This window comes from Leptosomus discolor, chromosome 3, assembly GCF_034619465.1.
Source record: "Leptosomus discolor isolate bLepDis1 chromosome 3, bLepDis1.hap2, whole genome shotgun sequence".
Lineage (NCBI taxonomy): Eukaryota > Metazoa > Chordata > Aves > Leptosomiformes > Leptosomidae > Leptosomus > Leptosomus discolor.
Genome location: NC_141393.1, coordinates 78345936 through 78352284, shown reverse-complemented (window position 1 = coordinate 78352284; position 6349 = coordinate 78345936).

Genomic DNA, 6349 nt, shown 5'->3' with positions numbered 1-6349 from the left:
TTTATTTATAAAGCAGCAATGCAGCACTGCAAGAATTAGTTCTCTTCTGGAAATGTTTCCCATTTTATGCATTTCCTACATAAAAGAATGCACGACAAACTTCAGCATGAATTGCAATGCAAACCACATTTTAACTTTACCCCTTCATTTTTTTTTTTATCTTTTGGAAGTATTGCGTGGCTTTTTTTTATTTAAAACTTGTTGTATATTGATTTAGCAAGGAATAGGTAACAGCCATATCAATTTTCTCACAGTGAGATGTATTGGTAAAAAACCAATTTTATAACTAGAAACAGAAATGACTGATCTATTGGCTATTATGAGCTATTCTGATTATATTATACATAGAATATATAGTTGATACTTATAAATAACAGAAGCAAGTTTTGTACTTTAGATATGCTTCAACTAACATAGGCAGTATTGTTAAAAGCAAGAGGTCCTTGTCAGCAGTATAATATACTAGAAATTGATATTTTGCGTAGGAAATGGGATATATGTCTCCAAGTTCCTTATTATGTTATTACATTTGGGAGAAATAACATTCAGTATTATTATAGCAGTTTGAGAAATAAAAATGTATCTGAATCTGCAAAAAACCCAGCTTATAACAGTCTGGGCACCCACTCACTGTTTCACAAAAAGTAAATGGGATAGAAACTATGTTTTACATTTTCAAAAAGAGAATTTTTTCCCTCCTTTTGGGTTGCATGTTTCTTCAAAATCATCATTTTGCAATATAATGTCAGAATGAAGCAGAAAAGGGAATTTTTTTCCAACAATTGGAATTGCCATGGCAACACCCCAGATCTCAGATAAAGTTTGGTCCTATACCGATAGTCACATTAGCATTTGTTTTTTTGCTAAGCGCAATATTGCATGTGAAAAGCACTTTGGTCTCTCTAGTTAAGTATATATGTATATATATATAGTTATAAGTATAAGTATAAGAAGGTGTAATTAGATTATTTCAGAAATGTGAACCATAAGATTTCACCAGCTCTTTAGAAAGCTTTAAAATCACATTTTTTGAAATGACACAATTCATCAAAAGACAATTAGGTACGGCTATCAATATTAATAGCAGTTGTTTGCATCTCTAGTCTCAATTATGCTGAAATTGAAAAACTGTCCACTGTCACCTTTCCAGCAGCTCTTTCCTTCCCAAACTTTCCCCAACAAGCTAATCTTCAGCCTTTGTATTCACATATATGTATAAAGAAAGAGATGAAATTAAGTGATGCTTTTAAGCTACTAAAGAATCAAAGGAGACTATTTTTCCCAGACATCTTTATAAAGACAATTTCCTTACACTCATGCAAAGAATCAGTTGAACACAGACATTTCTCTTCTGACACTCCAAAATCCTATCCAAATTATAAGGAAATTAAAATCCTTTAAATTACAAATATTCTAACCTGGCAAATCTGCATATCTATAGAGCATATATACATACACATATTTATGATGTGTTCAGGAGGTTTTTATCCTGCAACATTCCTCTGTAGGCTTGTAGAACAACCTACCAGAAACAAAATACAGAAGGAGAATACATGACCATTCGAGCTGAAACCCGATTCTTCCCCAAGCAGAAAACAAAAGAAGAATATACTTTCTATCAAAGCAGCATACAGCTCACATTTCAATTACCGATTTTCTCAAATAGTGTAGAGACAAAGGTCTTGTTTTCAAAAAAACACACTGGAAATATCTATAAGATAACCATAATTGTTCCCAAATAAACTTGCTAACAGAGTGCCAAAGTACTTACTATGAATTTTAACAGTTCTGAAGACAAAATAAATAGTACAGAATGCAAGATGAGACTGAAATTCTGGTGCAAAAATGAGGGATTTCAGAAAGATTTGATCATCCGTCATTGGGCAAATCTCATGAAGCATACAAAGAAAGCAATACAAATATGTGGTCTTGGTATACCCAAGTAGGTACCACATACTCTGCAAGAAATACGACGAAGAATATAATACGCAATGTTTCCAATTGGAGAGGGAGTAACTCAAACGCAAGACCTGTGTCTCCTTTCTCTTCAACGGACAGATGGCTAAACAGCATTGGCTAGGAAAGGATCTTCCAGCAGCCTGACATTAAACAAGGCAGTCATGGCCGTGACTGGAAAGATCCTAAATTCTAACGTTTTATGAGTATACAGGCTCCACTTGAAATACATGCTGGTGTTTGAAGTGCTGCTATTTTCCTTTTCGCATTACAGATACAACTTCATGGGTCCAGGAGGACAAGCTTAGCTTGTCATATGAAAAAAGTGACAAGCTGCAAACTGTATTTAAGGGCAGAATAAGCCAGTGACCCAAACCAAAAGCATAAAAATATGAAAAGAAAAAAGCACAGGGACAGATACTGTTAGCTGTCATGGGGCTCAGTTTCCAAGCACCCAGCAGAACTTTAAGTCCCTGTTTATTTTCTCCAAGAGATGTGCATTGCTCGTTACTGGGAACCTCGATGCCTTGGTACACTGATGTCCTACCTGAGACACACAAGCGCTTAGAGTTATGTGAAGAGTCCTTAACCACTTTTGAGATCAACAGCCTTGACAGCTGCAAAGCCCTTGGCCAACAAACACTGAATGTCCCAGATGAGATCCTACAAAGCCAGCAACATGTGCTGCGTTAGAAACAACTTAACTGTGATCCATTTTTAGTATTTTCTGGCGGATACCAGGAAAGAGAAGGGAACTTCTTGCTACTGTTCTTCAACACTGTTTAACTTTTCTCTTAATCCTATTGATTTCTATTCTGCAGAACAGGTTGTGAGCTTTACGATGCAGCAATTAGCATTTGGGTTCAGCCCTGCTTTAATGCATAAATCCTTAATTAACAGACCATTCTTACAGAAAAAGCTAAGCATTTCTGTTAATGCACAACATCTTCCACTCTCCCAAGCGAGATGTTTACTTTGTATGGGAAATATCTGGGATCTTCTTGAAGACACGGGCATACTTTCTATCCACTTTTCCAGATTTCATACTGTTAGGCATGAATTATTCTTCGCTGTGATGTGAGGCAATAAATGAGTCGAGCTACGAAAACTCAGCACAGTTTGGAGATTGTAAACCAAAATATAAAACTTGGAGGGAGCTGGGAAGAAAAGGCAGGCAGCAGTGAGCCTACACCACTGAGCGTCTGGGGGTTTTTACGCCTTTCCTTGCTGCCCTACAGTTTTTCTAGTAGCTCCTCTTTGAAGGGAATAATATGTAGGTAGCTGTGTCACTGGTAGCTCTATCTGCAGCCATGCAGTTGTGATTTTATTATGCAGTGTTGTGGTTTAATAGCCATTTGAAAGCATTATTGAAATATCTCATTGCACATTATGATGACTCTTGTACCAGTAACTAAAGATGTAGTCCCCAGGAAGTGCCATTTATTTCAGCGGAGCACAGCTGCACTAGAGGAAAAAGCCTGGGGCATCTGCAGCAGCAATAGGGAAGCAGAAGGAATCAGCAGCTTCTGTCTGATCTGAAAGAGGAAACATTTCTTTTATTTATTTGCAAACACCTTGCACAATTACCGACATTTCTAGAGGAGTCTCCCATTTGTTTTATTTATGAACTAATTTTTCTTCAGGTGTTTTGATGATTTTGCTAATCTTTTCCTTGGCAAATAAATATATTCCTTGTAAAAAAGTCTAGCAGTTCTTTTTTTAGTATCCAACATGCACACACGTTGAGGTCACACATTGAAAAACATATGCCCCTTTTCAACTTGCGCTTGTGCTCTAATGGAGGAAAAGCAACAAGTCTTTATAATGTCTTTCTTCCCATGGAAAAATTTTTCTTTCTTTTTTTTTTTTTATTTTAGAAAAACATTACTGAAATGACAATTGGAAACAGTAGTTTCTGAAAACCATTTCAATGAGGTTTACAACAGCCACTGTAAATAGGTATAATCATTTCTGTAGAGAAGCACAAAAAGGATAAAAATAAAATTTAAGCCAATTCTAAACCACTCATCTTTTCCTAAAAATCGGGGTTACATCTCTGATGACTCCAAATTCAGTAGGTTGGGCTTGGAATCTATTTCTCATGCTGTCCAAGTTATGTGTTGTGATCTGGAACAGGTAACTTAATCTGTATCTGCTGGTTTTCTTCTTCCTTCCTTCCTTAGCTGTCTAATTCAGAGAGTGAAATATCAGGACAGACTATAACACTCTGCTACCGATACAGCATGTAGAAAAATGAGGCATGATCTTTTAAATGCAGTATTCATTATAATACTGGCATTGGAAATGCTTTACTCTTTTACAATGCAAATAAGAACACCTTAGTTATGGAGGTTACATATACACATGTCACAGAAGCACATTTAAGGACAAGCAAATATATGAAAAAAAGCCCAGAAGAATCTGAATGATGATTAAATTTCATGGGATAAAAATCTGATCGTGAAGGACACTTTCTACAGAGTGCATAACAGAGGGTACGATGTATTCACTTACGTTCCTCAAATGTGTACGGTTTCAGTGATTAGGAAAGAAATTTGGATGCTGGAGTTTCCATAAATAACAAAAATCACCAAGATGAATTTTTCTCTTGTGGTTTTTTTTTCTTTTTTTTCTGACTTATATTTTTTTTTATTTCCTTTATGTGATCTCAAGAGATTGAAGTCCAAACCACCTAGCTATATCAGCTAAGTCATATGACATGCTCAATTTTTAGAGTCATTAGCTATCTGCAGACACCGTCTTAAGCAGTGGAGTTAAAAAAACTAAAAGACAGAATATATCTGAGGGTAAAAAGCCTTTGTGGGTGTTGATGGAAGTATATGGAAGAAACCAGCAAGAACAGTGGATAATGGAAGATTGCTAGTGCAGGTAGTGGGCTTATCTATATGACAAATTGATGAAGAATGAGGAGGAAAACTATGTTGAATTAATGCTGGCAATTTGAAGCATAGGCTGCACAGCTGTTTCAGACAGAAATACCAAGATAAATTCAGAAGCAACCCCTGCTCTGACAGATTAATAAAATACCAGGACTTATTTGAGCTTCTTAGAGGAAGGGATCACTAAAGAGCCCTTCGAATACCCAAGATATTGCACATAAGAATAAAAGAACGGTTCATCCAGCCCTTGCCTGCCTGTTATCAAGAACATGCTTTAAACTGATAGCCAAGCTTTTCTAGCAGACATGAAAAAATACATATTAGAAGTGGGAAAAGTAAGGAATAAAGTGAATACCTGCTATTGATACCATTTTAGGAAAAAACTGTCAGTGCTAGAGCCTTCAAACAGGACACCTAAGAAAGGCTTACCTAAAATAAGAAAAATATGCCATACAGGGTCTTCCGTTTCAACTTACACTCCTTTAACTTGTTACTAGCAATAGGAATGTTTATCCAGGTAAATGGAAAATCCAGGCTTTCCACACTTCAAAAATACGACAAACTGACTCTATGTAAACATTTTCACCACAGCTTTAAACATGCCTGTGGATGCTGGCCCCTCCGTTCTCTGATCAAATATGAAAGACCACATTTCCCTGGTTCTCCCAGGTGTTCCATATGTGGTCTGCTTGCTCACTGCTAACAATGTCAGTCTACCCAGTCATGAGAAAATATACATTAGCACATTTTACTAAACAGCCAGCCATACTTCTTGGCTGGATTTCTGAGATAAAGTTTGATTTACTGGCATTTTTGTTCAGTTCCGGACAATCCAGCATTCTCAGAAAGGCTATACTGCACCAGCAGCTTTCCACTGCTCTGCTCCATAACCCTTTGGAAAAATAACATGGATTAATTTACAGACCAAAAGATCAGAGCTGAGAGTTAGTTCCTTGCTGGGAGAGAAGCTGGCTGTGGAAGAATGCTTAGGAATTGGTAAGACTGCAGGGTAGCATTAAAAAAAGTAAAAGTAAAAAAAAAAATTAAGTAGCTTTGATATCGCTCCCCTCCTCCCCCAAAAGAAGGGAAGACTTACACAGAATACTTCACTGTGATGGCTCACTAATGAAATATTCACAGAAAGGTAGGACTCTCTTTCCCAGCGGTTACAGCAATGTCAAGTGAAAACATGTCAGTCTGCCAAGAAATACCAATGGTGTGGAATAATTCTACCGGAGATGACACAATCACCCCTCTAATGACATGAGCTCTTTTGATGAGTGTGTCTGAACTACACTCCTATAAAGAATGCCAGGCATTACCAATAATTTGATATTTAATTTGGGAAAACTTAAAGATTAAACGAGTTCTTCTGAGCAACTTCTAAAGCCACGTTTTATTTTTAATTTATCAGCATTGCCTAAACTTATTATTCATTGCACAGTCCTCTTCCAGCACTATTTAACAGTATAAGTACTCTAAGCACTAATTTT